Here is a 19,477-nt window from a genome sequence, read left to right on the forward strand (position 1 = left end):
GCCGGGCTGCTGAAAACCCGTGTTCTGACCTACACTCTTAGCCTGAAAGGTAGGAGTGGGGTAGGGTGTAGGTCTCACAAAACGACGGTCATTGCGATCCACCAAACCAGAATTCCTTGACTGCCAAGGCTTTTGCACACGAGCACTTTCCTTCTCTGTTTCTTCCAACTTCTTCGAGTTCTGCACCACTTGAGCATAGCTCACTATAGGCTGGACTGTGAGGTAAGCTTTAATGGCAGGGCGCAGTCCTTTGAAGAACTTCTTTGCTTTGGCGAGGTCTTCCTTCAAAGAATCTGGAGCAAAGAAATGAAGCTCCTCGAACTTCTGTTGGTACTCCAACACAGACAGAGTTCCTTGAGTCAGAATCATGAACTCAGCTTCCTTCGCATCTTTCACCGCCTCGGGAAAGTAGTTCATACAAAAAGCCTCATTTCCACATTCCAACCTCATTCCAACTTCTTCCAAAGGTGAGAGAGCTCTAGGGAAAATCTCCAAGAGTTCCCACAAGTGTTCTTGAGGTGATTTAGTGCTTCAACAACAACACCACAACACACCATCTTCCCAAACAAGGTAAATTTCTCATTCTTTCATCCATTTCCATCTTCTCATGCTTGCATTTCAATAAAACCATGTTTTACTTGTATCCAATGCTTAGAAATCATGCTTAGGAATGCTTAGAAACATATTCCCTAGGTTTTAAACACAATGCCATGCATAGACAACAAGTTTTAACACATTGGTGCTCATCTCGCAAAGTTTTATACCGAAATCGATATCTTTAGAAAAATTCCGTTTTCTCTCAAACCGCTTGGAATTTTCGCACGAGATCAAATGCTACATGCTCAAGATGACATTGTAGATAGGTCCATACAATTTGATTTAACCAATTTCAACTTTTCAAAAATCCAATTTTGACCTAAATTGCAAAATCCCCAAATTTCCTTCTTGCTGAATTTTTCGCTTTAATCCAAGTTTTCGATCGATTTTCATCAAAACAACTTCATAGACATGAAATTCCAAGTATTGCGCACATGCTAGTATGTTCAAATCAAATTTCCCCCAAATTTGAAATTTTCCGAAAAATTACGAAAATACCCTTTTGGCTCAAATCTTAAAATAGCACTAATTGGAATTGTCTCTTGTCTCTTTCACGGATACACCATGCGAGAGGGGAGGGCGAGGAGGAGGTAGAGGTCGTGGTCGCATCGTAGGTGCTCTTTGGGGCAGAGGTCGGGTTCCTTTCGAGCCTAGACGGGAGGTTAGGAGACCGGACATGTTTGACACACCTCAAGCCGAGTTCCCGTACGAGGCCTACTTCAGCCATCGTAACATCGAGATGGGACGTCTACTTCACTTACGCCAGCTCGAGCCTTTAGGATTCGGCAGAGGTTCGACACATTGCGGTGGACTCATCTCTTCACCGAGGATTTGCCGGTATACCCGGAGCTAGTGAGGTTGTTCTTCAAAGAACCTTACTTACACAGAGGAGGCTCGAGGCCGGGGACATCCACTTAGACTTGTCCTCGGGAGCGGGGTCTTCCGGACTCAGATTCGCTTCTCTACCCGGACACCGGCTGAGATCTTGCAGGTTCCTTACTATCCACAAGCGGTGTGTGTGGATACCTGCAGGAGCAGATCCGGACAGCCATCCGATGCCGTACGAGCTTCGCGAGATATGCTCTACGCTATGGGATAGCCGTCGATGCTTCACACCGTGGACTAGCGGACGGATGACGGTTTCTGCACGTATTATCGGTCGCATAGTCGGCCGAAACATCATGCCGAAAGCCGGACATCACCATCGGGTCACGATGATGGAGGCCTTAGTCATCTACCGCATCTACATGGGCTTCGAGATCGATCTCTCCTACATCATTCAGCAGGTCATGCTGAACTTAGTTCTGCGGCCTAGCATGCTGAACCTTTGCTATGGGAGGCTTCGACTTTGATCTTCGGGCATTTCGGGGTGAGTTTCGAGGATACACCGGTGGACACTAGATCACGGGGATACCCTATTGGGACTCGGACCATTCGTCGGATGAGACTACATCGGTCGAGAGATCTCCTGGTCCAGAGGGTGAGGATGATGATGAATCGGAGGATGAGGATCGGGATCGGAGGATGGAGGAGAGGATTTCGGTCCCGATAGTGATGATCAGGCCGGAGATGATGCAGATATGCGCGAGGGCTGAGCCTCGTGCATCACGAGTTTCCTTCATCACACTTCGAGGTAGGTGGCCCTTCACATGCGAGTTCCGGAGACTTCAGATCTTGGTGCACGGATGAGATCGATGACTTCCATGCTAGAGAGGATGGAGGTCGACAGGAGCAGATGTACGAGAGGATGGAGTCACGACAGGATAGGATAGAGCATCGGGTGACTCAGCTAGCGAGAGGAGTTCGGAGCATACAGAGATCGGAGCGGATCACCTAGATAGACCGTACCTTAGGATTTCCATTTATGCATTTCGGATGTAATCCTTGTAAAAACTTTTGAAATTAATGAAGTTCATTTTTGTTTCTCTTTAATTATTGTATGTTATGCAACTTTCTTTTCCTTGCATTAATGTCATTTGTTCAAGTATAATTATGGTATGTTATTCGAAAATGTTCTGTTATGCCTCAAAGGTCAAGTTTCTAATTCAGTGTTCTATTATTCACTTCTAAGAGTAGAGGAGTCATTTCAGATCAATGACTCAGGAATGTTCAGTTGTTGTCTTTTGTGGTTAGGATCTCCTCGAACCTTGGGCTCTGATACCAATCATCACGCCCTCCCAGCCGGTACCCTATCCGGCATACCCGAGAGTGTGATCCACAGCCCGAAGATCGGGTATCGAGTGATCAACCTCCCACATAAACAATAACATAATCATGAACAATCATAACATGAGTGCGGAAGATAAATCATAAATTCAATAAAGAAAGAATGAATCATAAATGAATCGAATACTAAATATAATCAGAGTATCAAACAGATAAGTAAAGCGAGGCAAAAATCCCACTTTACAACCAGCGGAAAAGTAGCTCTAAAAGAATAAACTAGACAAAACCTAATCCCAGTAACAAGTACATTGGGTAACTAAATTGTTCTCCACTTTATAGACAACATCCTTGTAAGTGTAAATCTCATAAATAGCACAAGGACGCTTCCACTCAATGGTCGGACTAAGCATCGTACGGAGCATAACCACCCGCGGGATCTTCGAGTAATTGTGGTAACCGCAATCACCTTCCCGGAGATATGCCTCTTCGCCTTGCGCTTCTTCATAGGGACCGTCATAGTACTCAAGACTGCAAGGATAGTCTAACAACATTGTACATTAAAGGAATGAGTTTCAAAGAAACTCAAAGAAGGCGCTTAAAATCCACAATAACATAAATGGCAGGATTCCGGAACAATCATGAATGCAATATGATATGGAACAAACAATGAATGAATGAATCTAACTCTATGTATGCTGGTCTCTATTGGCAGACATGCTTTAAGTCATAACACCGTACTTCTTTAGGAAAGTCCACTCACATCCTCAACCCTTTAAGATATCTTGGATTCTCTCACGGATCATTTCACCGGTCTCGAGCAGCCGATTGGTAATGGGTCCTTCATCCCTCGGGACAAACCTTGGCGGGGGTTAAGTCAACACACTCTCTCACAACCATTTGGTATAAGTACTGGCGCATGTCGGGGTAAAACCTAGCCAAATGCAAGTCTTCTACTTAGTTACATCAAGTCGAGATCCGAGATACTTCCATTCCTCGTCCCTAACGATCCTTTCCGGTATCCTTCACACTAGAGTCAGCGTATCCTATGGCACCGACCAACTCGGACTACGGACTCATCAACCCTATCGATCATCCACATATGGTAAACGGGAAGCTCTCACGTCCTCTCACGGGTTGGTTACCGGTCTTAAGCGCCCGTGAGCCCAAGTCTAATCATATGCAACCCTATCAATAAATGGCCCCCACAATGTGATTCCTGTCCTCTCACGGGTTGGTTACCGGTCTTGAGCGCCCATGAATCCCCATTGCTACCACGGGTCGTTCGGTCTCAATACCCCTCCGATTAGGGTCCGACATAACAGGACATCCTAGCCAACACTACTAGACAATCCTAGATATGTCATCCAACAGTTTTAGGAAGGTGTCCAGAGGGCATCTCCGGAAACATCCCATAATATTCCCGTAGTAGTCCAAGGACAGAAGTGTCGAAAGCACACCTCTCCTTTCCAAACCGTACTTAAGCATACACATGCATCAATTCATATCATCACATATATGGTAACTTCATATATGGAAAGAAATCAATAATTACAATCATTTGTATAACATTGGTAAGTAAATCATACATGAATCAATTTAATATGAATAAGTAATGCTATTGTAATCAAAGTTATGCAACAGTAGAATATCATTGTAAGAATCTAATTTAGGAAACATATTAATGGTATTCAAATATAGAAACTAGATTCATGCTATCTATGTAATTAAGGAAATAACCATCCTTACCTTTTATAACTCGCAAAGGAATCCTAAGAAATCAAGTAAGATCTTGGCAAACTTGAGAAGAAGGTCCTAAACAAGTATATACAACATATTAGGAAAGATCCCTAACAGAAAAGATATCAAAACATCCGAAATGCACCAAATCCGGAGTTGTTGTACTCATTGGTCGAGTGGATTGGTCGAGTGGTCCAGTCGACCAATGCAGACAGTAGCCTAAAAAAACAGAGTTTTAAGATATGAAATCCGAATTTGGTGGTTCAAAAGGGTACTAATCAAGGGGTAGACTACATCAGTAGTATTCTAACAAATAGGGGACCTCAAAACACTAATCAAATCAAGGTATCAAGATCCAAATTAGGAAACAAAAAGTTACCATAATTAAATCAACCATGGATCTTGATGAATTTGAAATAGAAAACAAAGACAAGAACAATAGGAGGATGGATCATTGCTTTCGGTAATGAAAACATGAAAACATAGATAGATCTTCAGGGAAAAAGGCGCCCCTTTGCTTTCGGTAATGAAACGCATAGATGATCTTCATGGAATAAGGCTTAGAAGCATAAATCTAAATAAGGAAATAAAACCTACCATATATGTAACTACCATGCATCATGAAGAACACATAGTATGGTAGAAGAGAACAACTAGAAATCTATAGATTATGGATCATGGAAAGAAACTCAGTAATTAACTACTAACATGATCAACATAGAAGATCCAAAGAGATCAGAATTCAGATTAGAAGTTTAACAGAGATTAAATCATGGTTTGATCATGATTCCTTCAAAAGCTTGCAATGATCATGGTTAAGATCATTGTTCTAGCCTCAAATCCTTAGGATGATCATGAGAACATGTTCAGAGATGTTTGCAACAGAGAATGCAGCATCTCTTCTACTGTCTCAACTCAAAAAGGAAAGAAAAACCAAGATGGAGGAGAAGATGAGAGAGTAGACATACCTTTTGATGCAAAAAGAAGAGTTTCGACGAAGATCCGTCAAGAAAACACCAAGGATGCAAGAGAGATGACTTGCAGAGGTCTTTGGTTCGTTCCAGAGGGTTTGGAGGCAGCAAATACGAAGTGGACTCGAGATTGGACTTAAATAGAGCAAGAACAACCTAATTGCCAAAGACAGCACTCATTGGTCGAGTGGATTGGTCGACTGGTCCAATCGACCAATCGCGACCAATGCGGACAAGAAGACCAAAACGAGGGAATTGAAGGTCCAGATCAAATCCAATCCTAAAGGGGTTTTGCACACAAGTCAAGTGACTTACCTAATAGGTAGAAATGCCTTCAAACCAAGATAGAGAGCACTCCAAGTCCATCAACTAATTAGATCTTCATCAGGATTCAGTTTCCATAAATAGAACCTCATCATCAACTTTCATGGATTCAAAGCCAGACACCAAGTCCTCTACTGGGATGGCCCAAAGCTGACTTCTTACTTTACTTCGGGTCATCGGACCTACAAATAACAAGGTTTCCGGGTCAAGGTTAGGGCTGGGTTTTACAAGACCGGTAACCAATCCGTGAGAGGACATGGATCACATTGTGGATACTCGAAAGAGGCCATTTATTGGAGGGTTGCATATGGCTAGACTTGGGCTCATGGGCGCTCAAGACCGGTGAAATGATCCCTGAGGGGAAATGAGAGCTTCCCGTTTACCATATGTGGATAACCAATAGGGTTGATGAGTCTGTAGTCAGGGACTATTAGGACTCTAGTGGAAAGGATACCGGAAAGGATCGTCAGGGACGAGGAATGGAAGTATCTGGACCTGAGTTGATGTAACTGACTAGATGACTTGCATTGGGCTAGGCTTTTCCCTGACATGCGCCAGTACTTATGCCAAATGGTTGTGAGAGAGTGTGTTGACTTAACCCCCTGCCATGGTTTGTCCTGAGGGATGCAGGACCCATTACCAACCGGCTGCCCAAGATATCTTAAATGGTTGTGGGAACCCAAGATATCTTATATGGTTGAGGATGTGAGCGGACTTTCCTTAAGAAGTACGGTGCTATGACTTAAAGCATGTCTGCCATAGAGACCAACATACATAGAGTTTAGATGCATTCATGCTTTATCTGTTTCATACTGCATTGCATCATGTTATGTTTTGCCATATGTTATCTATGATGTTATGGATTAACTACCTTACTGAGTTTCTTCGAAACTCATTCCTTTTGGTATATTATTTGTTTAGATTATCCTGCAGGTACAGATTATTATGACGCACAGTACAGTGAAGCGCAAGCCGATGAAGCGTATTAAACGCAAGGTGCTGGCGACGATCAACATTACTCTGATGATCCCCCGGCGGATCAAGCTGCGTACTACTTTTGAAAACAGCATAGAGTTAGAACGGATTCATTGGATTGACGAAGTCCACACTTATGAAGACGTTATCTATAAACTAGAAGACACTTGATCTTAGTTTATTTCTTAGTACATTTGTTTCAGTTGTATTTCCTTTTGACTTTCATACTGCGTTCCGCTTTATTGGTGGAGTGAGTTTCCGCCTCACTTTACTCTTTTTTATATCATTGGATATCTGGTATCTTTTCCGCACTCTGATTATACTGATTATTCATTATTGTTTTGAACCTTTGTTTATAATATTAAACCTTGATTAATTCCTGTTTATGATTATGTTATTGTATGTGGGAGGATGATTTCCTCGATACTTGATCTTCGGGGCTGTGGATCACACTCTCGGGTATGCCAGTTAGGGTACCGGCTGGGAGGATGTGAAATTTTCTTTCCTTACTTTCTTTTGGAAACAGTTGTAATCCTTTTCTTGACTTTTGAACTACATTTCGCTGTAACTGTGGAGTGAGATTCTACCTCAATCTACCCTTTTTGATTATATACATATTTGGTATCATTTTCCACACTCTGATTATATTGTCATTCTCTTATCTTGATCTCTTGTTTATATTATTACACATTGATTATATTCTATTCATGATTATGTTATTGTACATGTGGGAGGATGATTTCCTCGATACTTGTTCTTCGAAGCTGTGGATCACACACTCAGGTATGCCAGGTAGGGTACTGGCTAGGTGGATGTGACACATACCAAGGACTTGTCTAGAAGTGTTTGGTTAGAAACCACTTCATAGCTCACCCATTGGCATGGGTATTGAGGCCGAGTGATCTATGGTAGCTGTGGGGATTATAGCTACTCAAGACCTGTCACAACCACCCAGCCGGTACCCTACCTGGCATACCCGAGTGTGTGATCAGCCCCGAAGATCAGTATCGAGGAAATCAACCTCCCACATTCACAATAATATAATCAAGAACAAGACTAAATCAAGGTTATCAATATTAATTAGTAGATCAAAGCAAAGTAATGAAATAACATTAGAGTGCGGAAATGATACCAATATATATATGATTAAAATGTAGGGTGAGGCGGAATCTCACTCCACGAATACAGTGGAATGTAGCTCAAATGTCAAAAGAAGATTACAACTGGTTCCAAAAGAAAAGAATGAAAGAAATAATCAAACTAAGCTAGAGTCTATTCTACTTTATAAAGAACATCTTCATAGACATAGACTTCAAAAATTAAGCTCAGACGCTCCCACTCCACGGTAGGGCTAATCATGGTATGTAGCAAGAGCACTCGAGGGATCATCACCGATATCTTCATAACTGCCAACACATTGCGTGTAGTACGCTTCTTTAGCTTGCGCTTCCTCATATTGGCCTTCATAGTCATCTATACCTGTAGGGTAATCTAACAAAAGATATTTGTACAAAAGGAGTGAGTTCAAGAGAACTTAGCAAGGCAAGTTATTCCAGCAACATAAATAACATGATAGTAGAAACATAATATGATGCAATATGATATGAGATAGACAATGCGTGTATGAGTCTAACTCTATGTATGCTAGTCTCTATAGGCAGACATGCTCTAAGTTATAGCACCATACTTCTTTGGGAAGGTCATTCACTCTCCCTCAACCATCTTGGTATTGTGGGCTCTGCCGATGGTAGTTGGGTCTTGCATCCCTCTTGGACATTCCATGGCTGGGGTTTAGGTCACCTCTCTCTCACATCACCATTTGGTCTAAGTATTAGCACATGTCAGGGTAAAGCCTAGCCAAATGCAAGTCATCTACTTGTTTATATCAACTTAGATCCAGATACGTCCATTCCTCGCCCCGGGCGATCCTTTCTGGTATCCTTCACACTAAAGTCAGCATAGTCCCAGACTACGGACTCATCAACCCTACTGGTTATCCACAAATAGTAGATGAGAAGCTCTCATGTCCCCTCACGGATTGGTTACCGGTCTTGAGCGCCCATGAGCCCAAGTCTACTAAAAGCGACCCTACCAATAAATGTCCCCCACAATGTGATTTATGTCCTCTCATGAGTTGGTTATCGGTCTTGAGCGCCCATAAATCCCCATTGCTACCATGGGTCGTTCGGTCTCAATACCCTTCAGAATTGGGTTTGATATAACGGGGACATCCTAGCCAAACACCGCTAGACAGCCCTAGGTATGACAACCAATAATCCGAGAAAGCGTCAAAGGGCACCATCGGAAATATCCCATACTATTCCCACTGATGTCCAAGGACAGAAATGTCAAAAGGACATTCCCCAATCCCAATTCAGCCATAACATGCACAACTGATATCACATCATATGAAAGAATACATAATGACAAGATCAATTGAATAAGCAACATACATGAGTAAATGTCCATACATGATCAAGTACATAAAGGGAATATGAAAATAAGATCCTACTGTACTTACAGCATTCATATCATAATAGAAACTACAATATCAGTAACAAATCTAGGTGATCCCAATTTAGAAACTAGGATTCACGCTGTCACACCCCGCCCGCCGAGCCCGGTTACCCGCCCGACAACCCGTGGGTGTGAACAGTCACAGGATCCACGGTTTTAGTCTATCAACAATAATAAATACAAATACAGATAATCAAGAGCAAGAATAGTGCAATAATTAATAAAAAGGTTACAGGAGTCCAAATACTCCGATAAACATCCAAGAAATAATCAAATGTAATATCGAGTTCAGCGGAAGCAAAATAAATAACTAAATAATCTTCTCTCTGGTTTTCTTTTATAAATCTAAAAACTAGTTGTCTAAATTAGCAAGTAAAGATGTCCTCCAATCTTTCTCCCTACGATCATAACAATCCTGGCAATTTGCCTCCGTCAGCCATCAATGGTTGCTATAAGCGCTCATCAAGCATCTTTAGGAGGCTTCATACTCTGCAAGTTCATGTATCACTGTCTGTGTCACATCAGCTTCATACGAGAAGGTTCTTTCATATGAATCATCTCCAACTTCCGACGTTGTGTAACCATCTGTACATCTCATATAATATATACAATGAAAGGAATGAGTTCCAACGAACTCAGTAAGGGACAAGCAATTCTCATATATATGTCAATACAATCCATGAATGCACAGATGAAATGATATCGATGGTATGCAGAAATATGAATGCTACTAAGATCTAACTATGTAAGTCTGTAACAGCTGATATGCTTTAAGATATACACCAGCCCTCCTCTGGGAAAGTCTCATCACTCTGATCTGGCAAGGACTAGTTACCTCTGTAGGGATCCTGGGCAAAGGGGTAAGTCCACACCTGGCTCTCAAACCATGGCTGGGGGTTAAGTCAACACTCTCTCACCACGACCATTGGCAATGAGTACTGGCGCATGTCGGGGTTTCTAATCCAATGCAAGTCATAATGGTAACATACTATATGAAGTCCAGATACTTCCCCTATGGCACCAACCAACTCGGTTCAATATCCTTCGCAACCTAGGAGTGAGAACCCTCACGGACTGGCTACCATTGTTGGACTCCACTCCTTAACCCTATGGTCATCCACATATTATTGGGGCGGATGCTCTCATGACTCCTCACGACACCCGGTCCGTTCCTTGGACGTCCATGAGCCCAACCCTAACATATGCAACCCTACCATTGCATGACCAACAGTGGACCACTGAGTCTCCGCACGGACTGGTTACCGCTGTAGGATGAAACAGAGTCACGTCACCATTGTCACGGGTCACCCGGCTTCAATTCCCCTGCCGAAAGGGTAATAGCATGTGGGGTACCCAGCCATGCAATTCTAGACTCTCCTAGGTATGCCATCCAGTAATCATGATAGTGCTAGAGGCATCAGTGAGCATGTGTCCCATACCACAACCCTCTGATATCTCCAGCCAAGATATCCCAATGGAATACCCCTTCCATCACAACTACACTACATCACTCTTTATCATATCATGAACAGTTGTGCAATATCATAGAAGATGAAGTACATCAAGGAACACCACAAACAGCGAGTATAAAATAAGATTCACATGCTTTATACACTTACAGCAAGATACATGATCACAGAATAGTAGCTAGAACAGCTGAATCATCATGTATATGTAATTGCATATAAATAAGAATGCATGTCCTTACCTGTAATTATGTAAAATTCCTCTAACTTGAATTCCAGAAACTATTATAAGACTTTTACTTAAAACAGAGAATACCTATATACAGGGTTACAATAAGGTATAAGTCAAAAGAATCAAAACGGATCAAATATGGAAGTCAAATGGTCACTGTGTACCAGCCGGTCGCTCGTGTCGGTCGCTTAGGTTGAGCGACCACCACCAGTGACCGCCCCAAAAACAGAGAGTTTCAATCCGAAACTCAGGCTTCTGATCACCCGTTTTCAATCCGGATTTTGAGTGATCATGGCCTAAGTCTCAAATTTAATACTCCCAAAGCCAAAGGGTGAAGGAAGTCCTAACAATTACCATCATTGGGTTACCCAGAACTCTCCCCTTGACTGGATTATCCTTTCACGAAAGCAGGGTTTCGTTTTCGAATAAACCACCTCAAGTAGATTGGAAAGAGAGTCACATTGATCAAAGAGGGTAACTGTCACATCCACCCAGCCGGTACCCCATTTGGAATACCCGGGATGTGATCCACAGTCCAAGGATCAATGATCTGAGGTCCATGCCTCCCACATACACGGTAACACAATCATGAACAGTAATAATCAATGGTAAAAACAGCTAATACCAAGTATCATGAATAAGATAAGAGTAACTAAATCAGAGTGCGGAATATAGATAATAATAAAGTGTGATCAAAATCATAAAGGGTGAGAAGGTGTGGTAGTCACCCTCTCAGAGCAGCGGAAAAGAAGTAAATCAAGTTAGTTACATATTCGAATATCACCAGAATAATTCAAAGACAAGTTCATTACAATATCCAAGGTTCCACAAATACACCAGGGGAATGGGGCACTATGCTAGGGTTTCTTCTATACTAATGGTAGTCTCCTCAACAGTATGGATGAAGTAAACCCAGCGCTGCCACTCCCGCACAACTGTGGGGCTAACCCTGGTGCGGATAATAATCCTCCTCGGCTCCAAAATACGAATCCTCACCGACGCCACTACCCAGAGGGTAGTATGTGGAATCATAGTCCCCCTCATAGGAGGTGCCATCGTAATCTTCAGTACCTGGAATGTAATCTAAAACATTTGCACAAAAGGAATGAGTTCGAAGAACTCAAAGAAGGAAGTTATTCCATAATTAGAAATCATACACATTCAGAACATATAATAATGCAATGTGATATGGAACATATGATGCAGATATGAGCCTAACTCTATGAATGCTGGTCTCTAAGGTAGACATGCTTTAAGTCATAGCACCGTACTTCTCTGGGTCGTCAGTCAATCTCCCATTTCCATATCTTGGGAATGCCCGGGGAAGATCGGTAAAGTCATCAAAAACCATGGTAAGGGGATCGGTCACCGCTCTCTCACATCACCATTTGGTCAAGTACTGGCGCATGTCACAATAAAGCCTAGCCCAATGCAAGTCATCTACTCAATCAGTCAAGTCAGATTCAGATTCGTCCATTCCTCGCCCCCGGCGATCCTTTCCGGTATCCTTCACACTAGAGTCAGCGAAATCCCGGATTTCGGACTCATCAACCCTATTGGTCATCCACATATAGTAAACGGGAAGCTCTCACGTCCTCTCACGGATTGGTTACCGGTCTTGAGCGCCCGTGAGCCCAAGTCTATCCATATGCAACTCTACCAATAAATGGCCCCTTTCAGGTATCCGTAGCATGGTTTATGTCCCCTACCAGATTGGCTACCGGCCTAGAGCGCCCATCCAACCATACACTACCACGGGTTGTTCGGTCTCAATGCCCTTCCGATTCGGGTCTGACACGACAAGGATGAACCTAGCCACACAACTAGACAATCCTATGTATGTCATCCAATAACTCGGGAGAGTGTCGATAGGCACCATCGGAGAACATCCCATACTATTTCCTCCGATGCCCAAGGACAGAAGTGTCAGTAGGACACCCTCCAATCCCAAGTCATACGTAAGCAATCACACATCAAATTTCATCATTTCTCATGCATCCAATGCATATTCATAATAGTAATCAAATCATGATATTGAAACGAATCATTATAAACATAAGCAAATCAAAATGATAAAGTAACACAACAAATGTATAAAGATTTAAATGTTACTGTTCTAACACATATGTAACAGTATCATAATGATTGAAAGAAATTTAGGATTTCATTCTTTGAATAAAGCACAGTTCAATATTTGATGACTTATATGTTTATGGATATAACCATCCTTACCTTGGATGAGTTGATGATGAATTGAGAATACCAAGAATAGTCCAATAGAATTGTTAAGGCCCTAAACAAACATCAATAATAAGTTAGAAAAGAAGTCGGGAAGATCGGATGTCATTTGAGTCAAAACTGACCAAGGTTGTCGTCAAGAAACAACTTTGGTCGATGGTCTTGGTCGATGGTATCGACCAAAAGTATCGACCAAAATTGTCCTCGGGCAGAATAGTGGATTTTGGGGATTTTGGTCCGAAATGAGTCTTCCGGTGTTCGGATCAATCTGAAACTTGGAGGCATACTTAACAACAGTAGTAGGACACTATAAATCAAGGAATTAACCCAATCCAATGGTCTAATTAAAAAGCCCCAATTTGAGCTATCAAGTTCAAGTGATAAACATCATGCCTCCAATAGTGGATTTTGGAATTGATTGCATTGATGAGGAATAGCATGCAATAGCTAGAGGAACTAATAGAAATTCGATTGGAATCATATGGCAATGTTAAACATGAACATAATACACTCTATAGCTCAGTTTGATATCAAATGGTATGATGTTAATAGGTAAATCATGGAATACATATGCTAGGCATGAGATATAAGCATTAGCATCAATGAATGGCTAAGGGAATCATGGATTGAGCATGAGTAGGCACTTGGAGTGGTGGTTGCAAGGTTGCAGCACCATTCCATATGTCCCATCAACAAGATGACAATAGAAAAGAGTAGAAAAGGGTAGGGTAGAGAGTGGAATGAAGAGTCATACCTTAGTGTGGAAGATGAAGACAAGAATCAATGATAAACTAAGTGTCTTTGATGAGATACCCTTCACACTAACCAAGGAGCTGCTTTGGGAAGCTCTCCCCACGTTCCCAGGTGAGAAAAATGATTGCAAAAGGCTCAAGGCTCGAGGTCATATTAAATAGAAAAGGAATATTCCATGGAATCATTAACTTGGCAGACTGGGACATTTTGGTCGATGGTCCTTGGTCGATGGTATCAACCAAAATGATCGACCAAAATATTTTCAGCAGAAAACTCAGGTTTAGAACAGCAACTTCAAGTAGGAATTTGAAAGGCTATACAAGGTCAAATTGAGTGAGGTTTTCTTCCACAATTCAATCAAGAAGTCTAGTTTCGGGGAATACCTTCGGATTGTGCACAGGAGGTCATTTGGTACATCAACTATATTAATCTTCTCCGATGCGCAGACTTTCCTTAAACACTGACAATGCATTTAAGCAAGGGGTATCATTGTCAATGTCCATGGGCTCGGTCTCCGAATCATGATCATCAATCAGGATGGTCCATAAATCTCTTCTTCCACCGCTTCAGGTCCTCGGACCTGAATACAACAGTGGATCCGGGTCAGGGTCAAGGTTAGAATAGGGCTGGATATTACAGTAACCACCATGATGAGGGGATGGGTTAGCACTAAAATAAAAGACAAAAGAGGTAAAGGGTGAATGGTGAATCCATTACCTCACTTCAGAAAGTCAGAAAAAGGGAAGGACTGATCTCCAGATCACTGCCAGCACTTCAGATCCACTTTCGGAACTTCCCCCCAGCCGTCTAACCTTCAAAATTAGCAACCACGAATAAAGTATTCGTAAGTTGGGTGAGGGTTACCTTTTATAGAAGTCAGGGGGAAAAATAGGGCAAAACCCCGAAAACAGAACCGGGCGGTCGCTCCAGGCAGTTGCTTGGTTTGATCGATTGCCACTAGCAACTGCTGTAATATCCAGCCCTATTCTAACCCTGACCCTAACCAGGATCCACTGTTGTATTCAGGTCCGAAGACTCGAAGCGGTGGTAGAAGAGACCTATGGACCATTCTGATTGATGATCATGATTCGGAGACTGAGCCTATGGACATTGATGATGATACCCCTTGCTTAAATGCATTATCAGTGTTTAAGGAAAGTCTGCGCATCGGAGAAGATTAATCTCGTTGATGTACCTAATGACCTCCTGTGCACAATCCAAAGGTATTCCCCGAAACTAGACTTCTTGATTGAATTGTGGAAGAAAACCTCACTTAAATTGACCTTGTATAGCCTTTCAAATCCCTACTTGAAGTTGCTGAACTAAACCTGTTTTTCTGCTGAGAAACATTTTGGTCGATCCTTTTGGTCAATACCATCGACCAAAACCATCGACCAAAGTTTCCCAGTCTGCCAAGTTAAAGATTCCATGGAATATTCCTATTCTATTTATTATGACCTCGAGCCTTGAGCCTTGTGCAATCATTTTCTCACTTGAAATCGTGGGGAGAGCTTCCCAAGGCACCTCCTTGGCTAATGTGAAGGGCACCTCATAAAAAAAACTCATTGTTTACTATCGATTCTTGTCTACTTCTTCCACACTAAGGTATGAATCACCATTCCACTCTCTACCCTACCATTTTCTACTCTTTTCTTTTCCTTTCTTGCTGGTGAGACATTGGAAATGGTGCTGCAACCTTGCAACCACCACTCCAAGTTTCTACACATGATTAACCTATGAGTTTCTTAGCCATCCATTGATGCTATGCCTCCACCTCATGCCTAGCTTATGTTTTCCCCCATTCTTCTATTAACATCATGTCATTTTATACCAAACTGAGTTGTAGGGCATGCTATGTTCATGATTATCACTTCTATATGATTCCAATTAGATTTCTATTAGTTCCTCTAACTATTACATGCCATTCCTCATCAATGCAATCAATTCCAACTCATGCCATGATGTTTATCACTTGAACTTGTTAACTCAAATTGGGGCTTTTTGTTTGGACCATTGGATTGGGTAATTTTCTTGACTTATAGTGTCCTACTACTGTTGTTAAGTGTTTCCCCAAGTTTCAGATTGATCCGAACACCGGAAAACCAAGTTAGGATGAAAACACCCAAAATCCATCATTCTGTCCCAAAGGAAATTTTGGTCGATCCTTTTGGTCAATACCATTGACCAAAGTTGTTGCTAACAGCAACCTTGGCCAGTTTTGATCCAATTGATATCCAATCTTCTTAATCCCTTCTCTAACTTATTATTGATGTTTGTTTAGGACCTTAACAATTATTTTGGACTATTTCTTGGTACTCTCAATTCATCATCAATCCAACCCAAGGTAAGGATGGTTATCTCCATAAACATATAGATCACCAACTTATGATTTATGTTCTTGTTTATGAACGGAACCTTTTGACTACTTTTAAATCTTTATAAGACTGTTATATAAGTGTTAGAACAGTAGTATTGACATCTTTATACTCTTGTCATTTACATTACTATTCTTGTTTACTTATGTCTATGATGATTCATTTCAATATCATGTTTTAACTTTTATGATAAGATGTATTGGATGCATGAAAGATGATGAACTTGAATATGTGATTGCTTACGTATTGACTTGGGATTGGGGAGTGTTCTATTGACACTTCTGTCCTTAGGCATCGGAGGGAATAGTATGGGATGTTCTCCGATGGTGCCTATCGACACTCTCCCAGGTTATTGGATGACATACATAGGACTGTCTAGTTGGTTGGCTAGGTTTATCCTATCGTGTCAGACCCGAATCGGAAGGGCATTGAGACCGAACAACCCGTGGTAGTGTATGGTTGGATGGGCGCTCTAGGCCGGTAACCAATCCGGTAGGGAACATAAACCATGCTACGGATACCTGAAAGGGGCCATTTATTGGTAGAGTTGCATATGGATAGACTTGGGCTCACGGGCGCTCAAGACTGGTAACCAATCTGTGAGAGGACGTGAGAGCTTCCCGTTTATTATATGTGGATGACCAATAGGGTTGATGAGTCCGAAATTCGGGATTTCGCTGACTCTAGTGTGAAGGATACCGGAAAGGATCGCCGGGGGCGAGGAATGGACGTATCTGAATCTGACTTGACCGACTGAGTAGATGACTTGCATTGGGCTAGGCTTTACTGTGACATGCGCTAGTACTTGACCAAATGGTGATGTGAGAGAGCGGTGACCGATCCCCTTACCACAGTTTTTTGACAACTTTACCGATCTTCCCCAGGCATTCCCAAGATATGGAAATGGGAGAGTGACTGACGACCCAAAGAAGTACGGTGCTATGACTTAAAGCATGTCTACCCTAGAGACTAGCATTCATAGAGTTAGACTCATATTTGCATCATATGTTCCATATCGCATTTCATTATACTATGTTCTGAATGTGTATGATTTCTAATTATGGAATAACTGCCTTGCTGAGTTCTTCGAACTCATTCCTTTTTGTGCAAATGTTTTTAGATTATATTCCAGGTACCGAGGACTACGATGGCACCTCCTTTGAGGCGGACTATGATTCCACATACTACCCTTCGGGTAGTGGCGTCGGTGAGGATCCGTATATTGGAGCCGAGGAGGATTACTATCCGCACCAGGGTTAGCCCCACAGTTGTGGGGGAGCGGCAGCGTTGGGTTTACTTCATCCGTACTGTTGAGGAGACTACTATTAGTATAGAAGAAACCCTAGCTTAGTGCCCCATTCCCCTGGTGTATTTTTGGAGTACTTGGATCTGTAATTAATTAACTTTTCGGAATTATCTTTAATACTTGGACATGTACTTAACTACTTTTACTTTCCACTGCTTTGAGAGAGTGGCTACCACACCTTCTCTCCCTGATATGATTTTGACCGCATTCTGATATTATCTATCTTCCGCACTCTGATATATATTTAATCCTATCTTATACATATTGTTTAGTATTAATTGTTTTTACCATTGATTATTACTGTTCATGATTATGTTACCATGTATGTGGGAGGCATGGACCTCAGATCATTGATCCTTGGACTGTGGATCACATCCCGGGTATTCCAAATGGGGTACCGGCTGGGTGGATGTGACAACCGCCCCTATGTATATTGCTATACAAGGGTGCTTTGCTCATGGGGTTGATAACCAAGTACAACCTAACCCTAATGAAGATATGGGGGATATCTTAATCCGAAAATCAATCTCAATAGGTCTATAACAAAAGGGTTAGGATTTCATCATACATAACCTATGGCTCTCATGGAAAGGCTAGGGGGAATCAAGATTCACCCTAGGGAAAGAGAAACAAAGAATGCACAATCTAAAAAGGTGTTGGGGAGTTTCCAACAGATAAAAGAACATTAGAGTTTCATATATGGTTACCTCTCATGAGAGTTACTCATAATTAATTCTCACAAAAATAACCCAAGATAGATAAGGGAACATCTCATAGTATTTCAAAATAAAGAATGGCATTGGGAAGGGTCTAACAATGAGAGAAAATAAGGTTCTTAATTAAAGTCAAAGGAAAGAAATGCAAATCATACAATTAGGGATTTACTAACAAGAATTCGTGTATCCCACGGAAAGACCATGGAGAATAAAGATTCACCCTAGGGCAAAGAATTTACAATAGAGAAAGGTTTTGGGGAGGGTCCAATGAATTAACAGAATTAAAAGGGTTCCCAATTGGTTACCCTCTCATGAGGGTTACCCAAGAATTTCCCCTCAAAATCTCTCCCTTTTGGCTTCCAATGGTTCAAGGAATATTAGGGATCAACTCCTCAATCATGAGGACACAAGGGAAGGTCATGGCAATAGTATGAGACCTTCCCCACAATCATAAAGATAAGTATAAAATTAGGGAAAGTGTCATCAAGATCATTGGTGGAGTCAAATTCAAGGATCATTGCCATATGGCTTCAAGAACATAGAGTGAATTGGGGGATTCACTCTAGGGCTAAAAGAATTAGACAAGAGGTAATTACAGTAGTGTAATACCCTTCTCATAATCAGAAGATCAAAAGTAGAGAAGAAAGAATGAATTAAAGAAGAAACGAATTGAATACCAACCTCTTAGAAGAGAAACCGATGAAGAAACTTGAACAGATGCTTGAGGATCTTTCTAGGCTTGGAGGAGAGGTTCAAGGGATCTTCCCACATTCTCTAGAGGTTTAGAAACATAGTGGGATAGCTTACCACAAAATTAAAAGAAATAAAGCTTTTACAAACCTTCAAAACATAAATTTACCAAAATGCCCCTGTCTGGACAGCTTATTCAAAACAAAGGATTTAATGGACCTAACTTCAATATTTTTGGATGGGCTTCTTTCAACACATCATACAACTTACCTAGTATGGAGGGATGTCTTCAAACCAGGTCCATCAACCAAGTTCTTCTTCACAAATGAGTAGTCAAACTCCAAATAAAAAAAGGTTTCCATAAGGAAACACCATCATCAGATTTTGGAGAGAATGTCTAACACAGTAACCTAA

The sequence above is a fragment of the Hakea prostrata genome, chromosome 8 (genome assembly GCF_041222555.1).
Source record: "Hakea prostrata isolate BN-2017 chromosome 8, UWA_Hpros_2, whole genome shotgun sequence".
NCBI classification, from domain to species: domain Eukaryota; kingdom Viridiplantae; phylum Streptophyta; class Magnoliopsida; order Proteales; family Proteaceae; genus Hakea; species Hakea prostrata.